Source organism: Peromyscus californicus, unplaced genomic scaffold (genome assembly GCF_007827085.1).
Source record: "Peromyscus californicus insignis strain IS unplaced genomic scaffold, ASM782708v3 Scaffold_8__1_contigs__length_139910024, whole genome shotgun sequence".
Classification (NCBI taxonomy): Eukaryota; Metazoa; Chordata; class Mammalia; order Rodentia; family Cricetidae; genus Peromyscus; species Peromyscus californicus.
The window spans coordinates 66,615,038-66,627,269 of NW_026294606.1; the positions used below are offsets into that span (position 1 = coordinate 66,615,038).

Below are 12,232 nucleotides of genomic sequence, written 5' to 3' on the forward strand. Positions count from 1 at the left end.
ATTTCTTATAAGATTACCTTTTGAGATAAATATAAAACGATTGGTCCTCTCTTTGTAACTGCAAAATACAGCCTGCCACTAAAAGAACTGGCTAAGAAAAACATCTTACTTGCTTACACTTTGTTAATCTATAACAAGTTGCTTGGATAGGAACCTATGTGGGTTCTTGGGACAAGCTGTTTTCCACCTGTAATACGTAAAATGTTTAATCATGTAAGGGATGTGGAAAACATGTTGTTTTTTACTTGTATTTATTGTAATCATTCACTTAAAAATAGATTGTAACCACACTGTAATTTTAATACTGCTTGAAAGATTTTGCTGGGACATATAAGCTGTAAGGGAAAAAATAAAGGTAGTTAGAAGGAAAACATCAAGAGAGATCAAAGGAAAACATTGGGGTAGGAAGACAGAACAGAAAAGGAATACAGTAGACCAAGGAACAGTGAGAACACTAAAATGAAGAACTAAGCCTTGACCCTCAGAAAAGTCCTCATGTGTCTGTCTGTCTGTCTGTCTGTCTAGTAGTCTGCCTGCTCTGTATCTCCTTTTCAGTTTCTCTGACTTGATGAAGGCTTGCCATTCATCAGCATCCTAGGTGAGACCCTGACAAGTTGGAGATGTGTGTGTGTGTGTGTGTGTGTGTGTGTGTGTGTGTGTGTGTATGTTTCCCTTTTTCGCAGGCCCCAGAGAGTTAAGCTTTACTCCCTCGGATAGAGAAGTCAAGTTGAGTGATTAGTTCACGGACTCCATGGCTCTTCTTCAATCCCTGAGCTGCTAGAAGCTGGCCCTCACAGCAGCCATAGACAAGAGAGAAGCTGTAGGGAGGATTAAAAGGGGGGAAATAATGTAAATACAAACTGTAATATGAAATTGTAGTAAATAAATATTTTGTTACTTTTAATTACCTGTATATGTCTATGTTTGGGTCTGTGAATGTGAGTATAGTTGCCTGAGGAAGCCAGAGAAAGGTGTCGGATCCTTTGGAACTGGAGTTACATGGTGTTGTGAGTTGTCCAACATGGGTGCTAGAAACTGAACTGGGGTCCTCTGCAAGAACAATAGGGGAGTCATCTCTTCAGCCCCTATTTTATTTATTTTTAAAATCTAATGGTATTTGTTATCTAGCTAGCAGTAGCATACAAATCACTTATAATATGCAACAAGACAGCAATATATATCTTGACACAACATGCTAAAATTGTTTCATTATTATCCGCAGTCTAACTTTGCTGGGGGAATGTTTTAATATAAGTAAATATTTTACATATTAATTTGAAATTTCTTTGTCGTTGTTTCATTCAAAGATAAATAAAGTGTATGGTCACTTTTCTTTAGCTTTAGTACTATCCTTTTAAGGAGTAAAAGTCACAGAATTAAGTCTGCATGTGAGGTCCATCATGAATACTGCTCTATGGGTTTAATGTAGGCAGCAGAGAGTTTAGTCACTTCCACAAAAGAAAAAACAAAGTCCGTTTTTAACATGAACCTTGTGCATAAATTCATCTCTGGCAGCATAGACTGATAAAACATATAACATAAATAATGAGCCTTTAGGCCTCTCTTTAACAACCATTGACAGGTACACATTTGGCTTCATGGCTACAGGGAAAGCAATGAAAAGTGGGAGCCCGCACTGAAATCCCTCCAGAAGACCCTCTCGGTCCATCTATTCATCCTACAGTCTCAGTGTGAGCCCACTCATTCCAGCAAGATTCAAGCCTCCCAGTACTCATAGGAGGGTACTCTCTGCACTTCCTTACCTCTACATTTATTTCTGTCTCAGGCTCCACGTTTATTCTCATCCCTGCTTCTAGGATTTACCCAGCCACATTGTTCTCAATATCTGCCCCTTACTATCCCTTTCTCAAGGGCTTCTCATACTGTAACACTGCTTAAAAAGAAAAGTAAATGAGGAAATAAGAAAAGAGAACTGTGTTACCTTTTCTTCTGTGCCTTCTGACTTGAATAAGTATTTCCTGCCCTCCAATCAGGGGCCGCTATGAAGATAGGATACCATGGTTGCTATCAACTAAACTGGATTTTACTCCTGGCCTTGAACTTGAAGATCATTCTCTAAGTCTGTTTTCTTGTCTATAACTAGAGAAAAAAAAATAAGTAGGTTGTTCAAAAATTAAACACAAGGGCCTGCAAAATGGCTTAGCAGACAAAGGCAGCTTGCCCGTCCAGTCAGATGGCCTGAGTTCCATCCTGGGACCCTGTATGTGAAAGAAAATCTGAGGAAAACGGTTTTCACCCACATAAATAAATAAATAAATAATAGGAACAATTTTTAAACAAATGAAAATCTGTTTTTAAAAATTCAGCACAAAACATACTGTTTTTAAAGCATACCGGAAGGGGCTCCATCAACTATTAGTTGTTACCCTAAACCTCTATCTTCCTTAGAAATGACTCTCTAGGTTCTTCCTCTTTTCCTCGGACTTCAGATTAAAATGAACTGGTAGTTCAATCCAGAAAGGTGCTACTCTGTATTCTGACAGCAGCTCCTAGGACGATGTTTTGCAGACTCGTGGGCTTATTTACTAAGCCTGTTTCACTGATATCAAGTACCAGGCCTGCTTCAAGTGCTCTAGAGTAGCACTCTAATTTTAAAGGCAGCAAGTCCAGGGTAACGAAAAACAAAAAAACAAAAACCCGACAAGGAATACAAAACCAGAGCTCTCTGTTAAGCAAGGGGATCCAGAAGTGCAGCGTGACACCCAGCTGACCGTGCTCGGTGCTCTGACTTGTAGTCTTGGAGGACACAGAAAAAGTTACTCAAGGTGTCCCAACTTTCCAGGCTGTTCTATGGAGAACTGAGACCTGGAGAAAATTCTGCTGCCTCCTTTCCCCTTGGGGATCTAACATCATCCAAGCTAGAGAGAAATGGGACGGTTAGGGTGTGGAGTAGGTGGGCTCCTTGCCCAGCCTTTCAGAGCAGCTCCTTAGCTGCAAGCCTGAGGCTTGCACATTAGGCCTTCCAGCTGGTAAGAGGCCAGCCTAGGCCTAAATGCTGGCCTGGCAAAGCGGCAATCTAATGGGTGTGGTCTCCCGGCGGCGTGAGCTCGCTGGGTGTGGCTTTGGGCTGGAATGGGGCGTGACTTAGGACCAGTGGGCGGGGAAAAGGCTAGAGGAAAAGACAAAATTGGAGGGAGGGAGGGGGTACAACTAAAGGGGACAGGAAGCGGACCTAGCTCAAGTTCCCAGGGGAGCAAGCAGCGGCGCACGGCAGGAGGAAGGACGCCCCAGAGCTGGTGCAGGAGCTGTGGGCCCGGTAGGAAAGGTGGGGACCAAGGCCTGGAACTCGGGGATCATCTGCAAGGAGACACACGTGGAGCCCCACTGGGCAAGGAAAGCTGCGCAGTGGCCCCGCCACTTTTCTCTGAAGGTCTCCTGAGAGGTTGCAAGGACTAGGGGGCCTGGCTTAAGGAGCCCGGGCCTTGGGGAGCTGGCCCCGGGCTCAGAGGGCGCTGATCTCCCCAAGTTTCTAGTCTCCCAAAGCCTAACTTGTAAACTGGCGATCCTGGGCGGGTCCTGCGCTTTGCTTGCTCTGCTCAGCTTGACTGCTGAGCTCTAGGGACCTGTTGGGGCCCGCTGTGCCTGGAGGGAGGGGGAAATGGAAGGTGGAGGCGTCTGTTCCTTGCTCGAGTTTCTTTAACAAGCTTTGACTTCAGAACCGTCAGTCTGGAGCCCTTACCATCTTGTACATGTATTCTAGCACTTATGTGAGTCTCCTTAGATCTCTTAGCAAAGTTTATACAGCCCTGATATTGAGTGATGGCTATAAAGATGCCTGGGTATAGTGATACCTGCCAGTGAGGACATCTTCAAATCTCCACCACAAAGAGGAGATTGACAAGCGCCGAATTCCTGTCCTTAAGTTCCCTTTATTCGTTGCTACAGAGGAGGAACCTCTGTAAGAAGAATCCCAGGACTAAACACCCACTTGGCACAGTCCTTAATAGTTTACATAGACAGAGAGGATGTCCAATAGTTATCCTTGAGGCCTGGTACCATTCTAGAAATAACCAACGCCCTTCAAAGAAAAAGAAACGAGGAAGGAAGAAAAATAAAGAAAGGAAGGGAGGGAGGGAGGGAAAGAGGGAGAAAGGGAGAGAGGAAACCACAGTGCACACTGAAAAGAAATTTCTGATCATTTCTGACTGTTGATGGGTCAGATAGCAATTTTCAAAAAGATAATTTGAACTTCAGCTTCACCAAGTGTGTCTTTATGAAATTATGTTTTCATTTGTGGAGGCTAGATGTTGCTTTAGAATTATCAAAGTCATGAAAACATGTAGTTTTGGAATAAAAAAGCAAATGGATTTTTTATTTCTATTCCCAGATTCTGGATGACCAAGTCCTTGTTTTTTGACATTTAGTGAAAGTTAGCTGTCAGGGATGGTACCTGAAGTCTACATTCTGATTCATCACACAGCATTGCCAGGTAGTGTCGCGGTCCAAATGAGCAAGATGAGGTACAGAACGTCCAAGCCACACTACTGGGAAGTGTTAGGAGGGGGTCCGTTTTTCTGACTCCGAAGTCTATGCTCTCCCCAAGACTGTCTCCTCCTTGTCTTTTGTAGACTTGTCCCACCTCCAACAGGGACTAAGGTCATGATCCGGAATACAGCATAAGAATCATTTTTGGTGGCCTCGTCTGGGGGCATATACCTGCACAAGCTACTCAGGAGTCTAAGGTGGGAGGATTTCAAGTCCCAAGCCAGCTTGGGCTACTAAGTAAGAACCTGTGTCAAAATAGAAAATTCAAAAGGGACCGGGACTGAAGCTCAGTGGCACAGTGCTTGCCTAGCATGCACAAGGCCCTTTGTCCAACCCCCAACAATGAAAAATAAAATAATCTTATTTTAAGAGAGAGAAAGTGGCTGCTGGTGTGAACAACTTGGACGTATCATGAATCTGTCTGGTTCCAGCTCTGCAGTCACAGAGCTTTAGAGAAGTTACTTAGCTTTCCTAGGCACATAGAGGTCATTGATCTCTAAGTCTTGGCTCAACCTAATAATCTATGGATTTATGAAAATAAGATACTGCTTTTAGTTAATGATATTTTTGTCACATCTGGTGTTGAAATTACAAGGTGGTCAGGAAGGGTTACTTTATTCAATCAATAAATATGTACTCTGCGCCTGAATAGTCATGGGGACTATAATGAGAGCAAGACAAATAAAGACACCAGATTGTTGAGTTTATATTCTGTTTGGGGGTGAAGGAGCCAACAAGCAAATTAATATACAGATACAACTTGTAAGTAGGGGGCTGGGATGGATAATGATGCAGAGGGTGCACTTAGGATTTGGTGATGGAGATGCCTCACCAATTTAGATTCTGATGTAAGAAGATAACAAGGACTTAAAGATATCCCTCTTACTGGGACCTACAAGAGCAGGGGAGGCATGAAAGAATTTGATACATTCTAGGGACTTCAGGAAGGTTTCAGCGTCTTGTTCAAGATGAAGTTGTAGATCTGGGTGGGAGCAGGTTATGTTGGGATTTGTGCCATTTGGAAAGGACTGTGACTTTCCATGTACTAACTACAGAGAACAGGGGACTAACACCAAGGTGGGTCTGATGAAACCCAAACACAAGCTGAGGACAGGTCTGGTGATGTCAGTGGCTGTGGGGGCAGAGAAAGCAAAGTTGTCAATGTCACATAATCAGTACATCTTCCTGATGTTCGCTATAACCCTTCAGTGCCCTCATTCTGCTTAGCATTCATTGTCATCATACTCACTTTCTCCCCCCCATATTGCTAATTCCCATACAGCACACTATATTTATAACTCTGTTATGTATTCCCTCTTTTGAGAATGTCTTGTACTTGAGGACTGAAGTGTGTCTGAGAGAGACAGGATCTCCCTGTGTTGCCCCTGATGGTTTGGTGCTGTGGATGTCTTTCTGTATGGTGTGAATATGTGTTGTTCTGATTGGTTGATAAATAAAGCCGTTTGGCCTATGGCAAGGCAGCTTAGAGACAGGTGGTAAGTTAAACAGATAGATGAGAAGAGAAAGGAGAGCAGAGGAGATGCCAGGCAGACAGCTGTCTCGGTCATTCTAGATTTTTGGAAGTTGCTTACAATGCTCTTCCTGCTTACTTAGATAATATTGTATCCTTCTGAGGTCTTTGATGTAGTTGAAGACTAGATAGTTATAATTATAATTTTCCTTGGTTGTGATAAAAGATAAGTTAGATATGAAATCTTAGACTTACAAATATAGGATAGATAAAATATTTTCTTTAATTTTGCCAAATACAAATAGACTAGATATTGTAACTGTAATTCTTACTTGATAACTGTTCTATTATATGTAATTTTACTATGTTAAAGTTAAAACTTTCCTTTTTTAATTAAACAAAAAAGGCGAAATGTTGTGGGATAATGATTTTGTACATTGGTTTAATAAAACGCTGATTGGCCAGTAGCCAAGCAGGAAGTATAGGTGGGATAAAACACACAAGGAGAATTCTGGGAAGAGAAAGGCTGTCAGGAGATGCCAGCCTGCCATCCAGGGAGCAACATGTAATGACACACAGGTAAAGCCACAAAACACATGGCAATATATAGATGAACAGAAATGGGCTGAGTTTGAGTATAAGAGCTAGTCAATTGTAAGCCTGAGCTAATGGCTGAGCAGTTTTAATTAATGAAAGCCTCTGTGTGTTTACTTGGGTCTAAGCAGCAGTGGGACTGTGGGGCTGTGGGAGCTGGGTGGGACCAAAAAAACTTCAGCTAAAATTTGGTACTTTAGTATGTAGCCCAAGCTGGCCTCAAGCTTGAGTCTCCTTCCTGTATTTTCTATGAGTTGGGATTTCAGGTATGTGCCACCACCGGCAGCCAAGGACTGGGTCTTTTGCCTGTTGCCTCTACTGCTGTTTCCCCATGGCCAATGCTGTGCTGCATGCATATTAGATTCTTAAGGATTTATTGAATGAGTGGAATGAGTGTGTTTGTTGAGTACTTTAGATCCTGATGCCATTGAATTTGCTGTTGAATGTGGTAGTGAAAGAAAGGGGGAACAATCAAAGATGAGTCTCAGTTTGCTAGCTTGAAGACTGAGTAGATGTCAGGGTAATAATGACTAGAAAAGGGGGAAAGACAGAAGAGAAGTTCTACATGGTAATATGTGGGTTTCATCTTCTCTTGTCTCTTTGTCCAAATCCCTGACAAGAAGCCATTTAAAGGAGGATACCTTTTGTTGTTTTGGCTCACAGTTTGAGGGTGCAGTCAATCAGGACAGAGAAGGCATGGGGGTCGGAATATGGGATAAGTGGTGATGTTATGGTCACCAGCAGGAAGTAGAAAGATGAATACTGGTAGTGCTCAGCTGGCTCTCCCCTTTCTTCATTTTAGCCAGTCCAGGATCCTAGTCCATGAGATGCTGCTGCCCATACTTAGGGCAGACTTTCCCATCAGTTGCTCCCCTCTGGAAACACCCTCCCAGAGCAAGATTAAGATGAAAAAGATTAATTGAGCTCCATGTTACCCTCTGAGAATTACTTGATTTTATGGTTGCTGCAATGAGATACCCTCGAAAAAACTCAAGGGCAGCTGGTTTTCTTCTGGCTCATAGGAGACTTTCTACCATGGTGAGGCAGTCATGGCAGCAGAAGCTGAGCTTGAGGCAGCTGGTCACATTGCAACTACAGTCAGGAAGCAAAAAATGGTGAATGCAGGTGCTCAGCCAGCTTTCTCCTTATTCAGCCAGCATCCCAACCAGGGTCTTAGTAACACTTGTAGGGTGACTCACCCCACCTCAGTTAACCTCATCAAAATAATCCTGTACAGGCATGGCCAACAACCAGTTGACTCAAGATAATTCCTCACAAGTGTGTCCAGAGCCTTATCTTCTAAGCAATTCTAGATTCTTGTCAAGTTGACAATCACACGAACCATCACATAGTGTAGACTATGAAGTGACCTACAAATACACTCTCCTTGCCTTTAGTCTCAGAGATTGGGGAGTTTGTTAGTGCATTAGCACACCCTCACCTAGTCTGCATTACAGACTCCAGGAGGTCTGAGCACCGTGCATCCAGGAATTTCTGTATCCAATTCACCAGATACCCCAAGAGCCTGGAAGGTGCTATGCAGGACTTTTATTGTGACTAATGTTCATTTCACTGTTAGGAGGATGGCAGGCCCACTGTTTCTCATGGTGCCCTAGTCAGCTTTGTGATATTAAACAAAGGTGGAAAGAATAACAGTTATAGATCAGCAATTCTCAACCTGTGGGTCGAAACCCCTTTGGGGGTTGAACAACATTTTAACAGAGGTCACATAAGACCATCAGAAAACAGAGATGTAGCTGGAGAGTTTTCTCTCTGGGTCCTGCCAAACCCCAGCCATCCGACAGCCCACTTATAAAATAAACACACAGACGCTTATATTATTTAAACTGTTTGGCCTAATGGCTCAGGCTTCTAGCTATCTAGTTCTTACATCTTTTATTAATCCATTTCTATAAATCTATACCTTGCCACGTGGCTCATGGCTTACCGGCGTCTTCACATGCTGCGGCTGGCAGTGTCTCCCTCCACCTTCCTGTTCTCTCAATTCTCCTCTCTGTTAGTCCTGCCTATACTTCCTGCCTGGCCACTAGCCAATCAGTGTTTTATTTATTGACCAATCAGAGCAACAAATTTGACATACAGACCATCCCACAGCACAGAGATACTTACATTATGATTCATAACAGTAGCAAAATTACAGTTATGAAGTAGCAACAAAAATAATTTTATGGTTGAGGTTCCCCACAACATGAAGAACTGTATTGAAGGGTCACAGCATCAGGAAGGTTGAGAACCACTGATTTAGATGCTTATAAACATTCTTCATGCACAGCCAGGGTCAAAGTAAAAATACATACAGACTCAATACCCAGAAATGGTGGAAATCAAGGCTCCCAAATTTATTTGGAAAAAAAAATGTGTGTTTGTGTGTGTTGCATGCTGCCAACTTTTCCAGCATGGAGGAATGACCCTGGATGAGTTGTGAAGAGACATTCCTTCCCAAATGTAGTTATCAGTGAATGCATTTCCAAAACTGATTTGTCACCAAAGGGCATTTGAAATGAATCATGTATATTTACCATTGACTAATTTTTTTTTTTTTTTTATGCAGCTTAAGGGGCCTTTAAAGTACGATTTCCTGACTATCTTACTCAGATATCAGAGCATCAGATTTGGGCTTTGCTCGCATCGTGTGCTCTTTGGCTCTTTGATTGTGACTTAAACAGAAGTGAAACAAGGAACATTTTGCTTTGGGCAGAACCAGGCTGCATTCTGAGGGGCGCCAGCTATAAATCCAGCCTCCCTAGAGGTTAACAATCAGCGTTCTCCCCTTCTCGTGCTCAAACGAGTGATATGATGATGATAAATTGCTTGGACATGACTGCCCCAAGCACTGGTGTGATGAATTATGTTGTTCAGGGCATGACCAAAGATTCTCTATTGTCAGTCTGTGATATTCAGTATTGACAATATTCATAAATAGCCTTCTGCCAATTTTGATCTCTGCTTTGCATATTTAATTCTCTGGATACAGGCCCTGACTCTTGGTTCTTAGGCAACTCTGTCTTCTGCTGAATTCATGTAGACAATCAGCCTTTTGTTTCTTCTGCTCCCTCCTCATTAAGATGGTGTGAGGTATGCTTAGTTATACACAGTAAACACTGTCTTACTTCACAGAAACTGTTATAACAATAATTATTAGTCGTTTTCACTAAATCTGCAGTAATAACAGCTTATCTTACAGTGGCTTAATTGGGTAATTATTTGGCATTTGAAAAGCATTTTGAGCAGAATATTGGTAAATATTATTGTTAATTTAATCCTCTTTTGTGTAATTAAAAGCCTATGCCTCCACGAAGTCTTCAGTATTATTCAAAGATTTCTGTCTTGTTGTTGTTTACTATTACCCAAACTCTACATGTATTGATCTTTAAAATATTTTAAAGATTTTCACGAACTCTTAAACCTATCTCTTGTTTACCCCATCACACTGCTATACGTGTCCTCTCCACTACATGGCTCACATATCTGAAAAGTTAAATACTGGCAGTCTCGTTCCCACCCCAGTTCAGGGCTAGTTCACATCATACCACTGCTGCATGCACCGTGTGATACTGTTTAATTTTTCGATGAGCTTCCTGGTTTGCTCGGTCTAAGGCCAGGCCCTCAACTATCACCTGATGTCATCAAAATCTGTCACGTTGTGTTATGTTGAACTGCACGTGTCTGGTCTGCCTTTCCTACAGCTGTCATTCCATTCATAGAACCCTGAACCGTGAGGAGTAGCTAAAAGGGCATTTCCATAGCTTAGATTAGATGGCCTCCACTCCAGGATTACACTTGTTTGTTTGGTCTGCGGTAACGAAATACCACAAACGGGGTGGCTTCAGAAACGGAAATGAATTCTCTCACAGTCAAGAGATTGGACGATCAAGATGTAAGTGTCAGCTGCCCAGGTTGTCTTCTCGCGAGGCCCCTCTCCTCGGCTGGCACATGGCCAGCCTCTTCCTGTGTCTGCACTTTACCCCCCGCTTTGTGTCTGTGTCCCAACCATCTCTTCTTTACAAGACCCCCAGTCCTGTTGGGTTAGTGGTTAGTGCTGCCTTGGCAACCTCACCTTCACGAAGTTCCTCTGCAAGACCCTTCCAACAAGCAGTCTTTTTCTGAAGGGCTGTGGGTTAGGAATCTAAATGCACGGATAGTGGAGGACAGGAAAACTCCAGTGTACTGTGGTAATGGTCTCTCGAAATGACCACTTTGGGAGTAATTTTCTCTATCAAATATGAGCTGCTAAGTGATGAATGCAAGTCCCTGGAGGCTGCTTTATGCAAGAATTTCTCTTGAATATTATTTGAAAAGGAACTTTATGCCTGTGACTTAACATTGAAATAATTAGATTAAAAATGAAGAGCCATCATTCAGTGAATGAGGCAGAATTTATTAAACAGCCAAAATATACAGTCAACTTTATGCTTTACTATCCGAACTGCAACCATTTAAATATTTCCTTAGTAATTTGCAGCCATTTTTATCCAAGAGTTTTCTCTAAGTCAAAAATAAGCTTTCAACTGTATAGTAAATTCTAGGCCAGGTTGGGCTAAAACTAACAAATAAATAAATAGAGAAGAAAAAGGGATAAGAGGAAATGAATGATATATGTAGCCTACAATGATGCAAACTTTGATGCTTAAGGCCCTGAAGGAGATGAAGTTTACATGCGCATGTTAGATAATTCTTATGTAAGAAGAATAGTTTTAGTTATATGATTGTCAGTTTTCATTTTCAACTTGGTTGAATTTGGGTTCACCTAGTAGACATACATGTAGGTTTTTCTCTGAGAGAATTTCCTAAGAGGTTTAAATGAGGAGGACTCACCCTGAATGTGGGCAGCACCATCTCATGGGCTGGGGCCCTGGACTGAATAAAAAGGGGAAAAGGAGTAAGTGAACTGAACACCAGCATTCATCTCTCTCTGTTTCCTGATTGTGATGCAATGTGATCAGCTGCCTCAAGCCTCTACTGGTATGCCTTCTCCACTATGATGGACTGTACCCTCAAACCATGGCTCTGAATAGCTTCTTCCTCCTTTTCATTGTTTCCAGGCAGGTCACAACAATGAAGTAACTAATACAAACTACCAGTTCCTCCACTGAAAAAGCACCGCTGAAACCCTAATGCAAGAAGGCTATGAGAATGCCTTTCCTGGCTAAATGTGTTTGGTTATTTTCTATCATATGGCATGTCTATTGCTTCCACAACTCAGTGCTTTTCTACTAGTTTATTGGACTCTTGGGATATGGTTTCTTGAATTCAGTCTTTGACTTGGGAGCCTGTTAATTTACCACTACACTAACCATTGAACTTCCTGCCCAATGCTCTGCTGTGGCAGGAACAGTCTTAGAGGTTGACATTAGGCAAGAGTGTTCTTCACAGGGGTGATTTTCTGAAGCCCAGTCTCCTTCTGTCATTGGCAGTGCCTGTCTAAGTTCTCCTGTGTGTAGGATTGGAAACTCTGCTGGACTTCACGAGTCACATGTCTTGGGCCCAGTGTAGGTTTCCACTGATTTCTGTGCTGCCCTTAACTTGACTCATTATAACTCAGCCAAGCGCGTTTTTCAAGGGTGGTCCTCTTTCTCCTCTAATGGAAATATCTTGTAGCAACTCAGTTCCTCAGTAGTACAGCATCTTCTACCTCAAATA

At 42.4% G+C, this 12,232-nt stretch overlaps 1 protein-coding gene across 3 annotated transcripts in view; it reads left to right on the top strand.

Annotated features, from left to right (window-relative positions):
• Positions 1–3,171: 3,171 nt before the first annotated feature.
• Pter (phosphotriesterase related) overlaps positions 3,172–12,232 on the top strand; it is a 66,135-nt gene continuing 57,074 nt past the window's right edge. For 2 of the 3 annotated variants that reach the window (XM_052726779.1, XM_052726781.1), the window contains exon 1: positions 3,172–3,277. The gene's annotated coding sequence lies outside the window, so the exon portion shown is untranslated. Of the gene's footprint in view, positions 3,287–12,232 lie in introns of all 3 variants that reach the window. The other variant, XM_052726780.1, reaches the window with a different exon arrangement.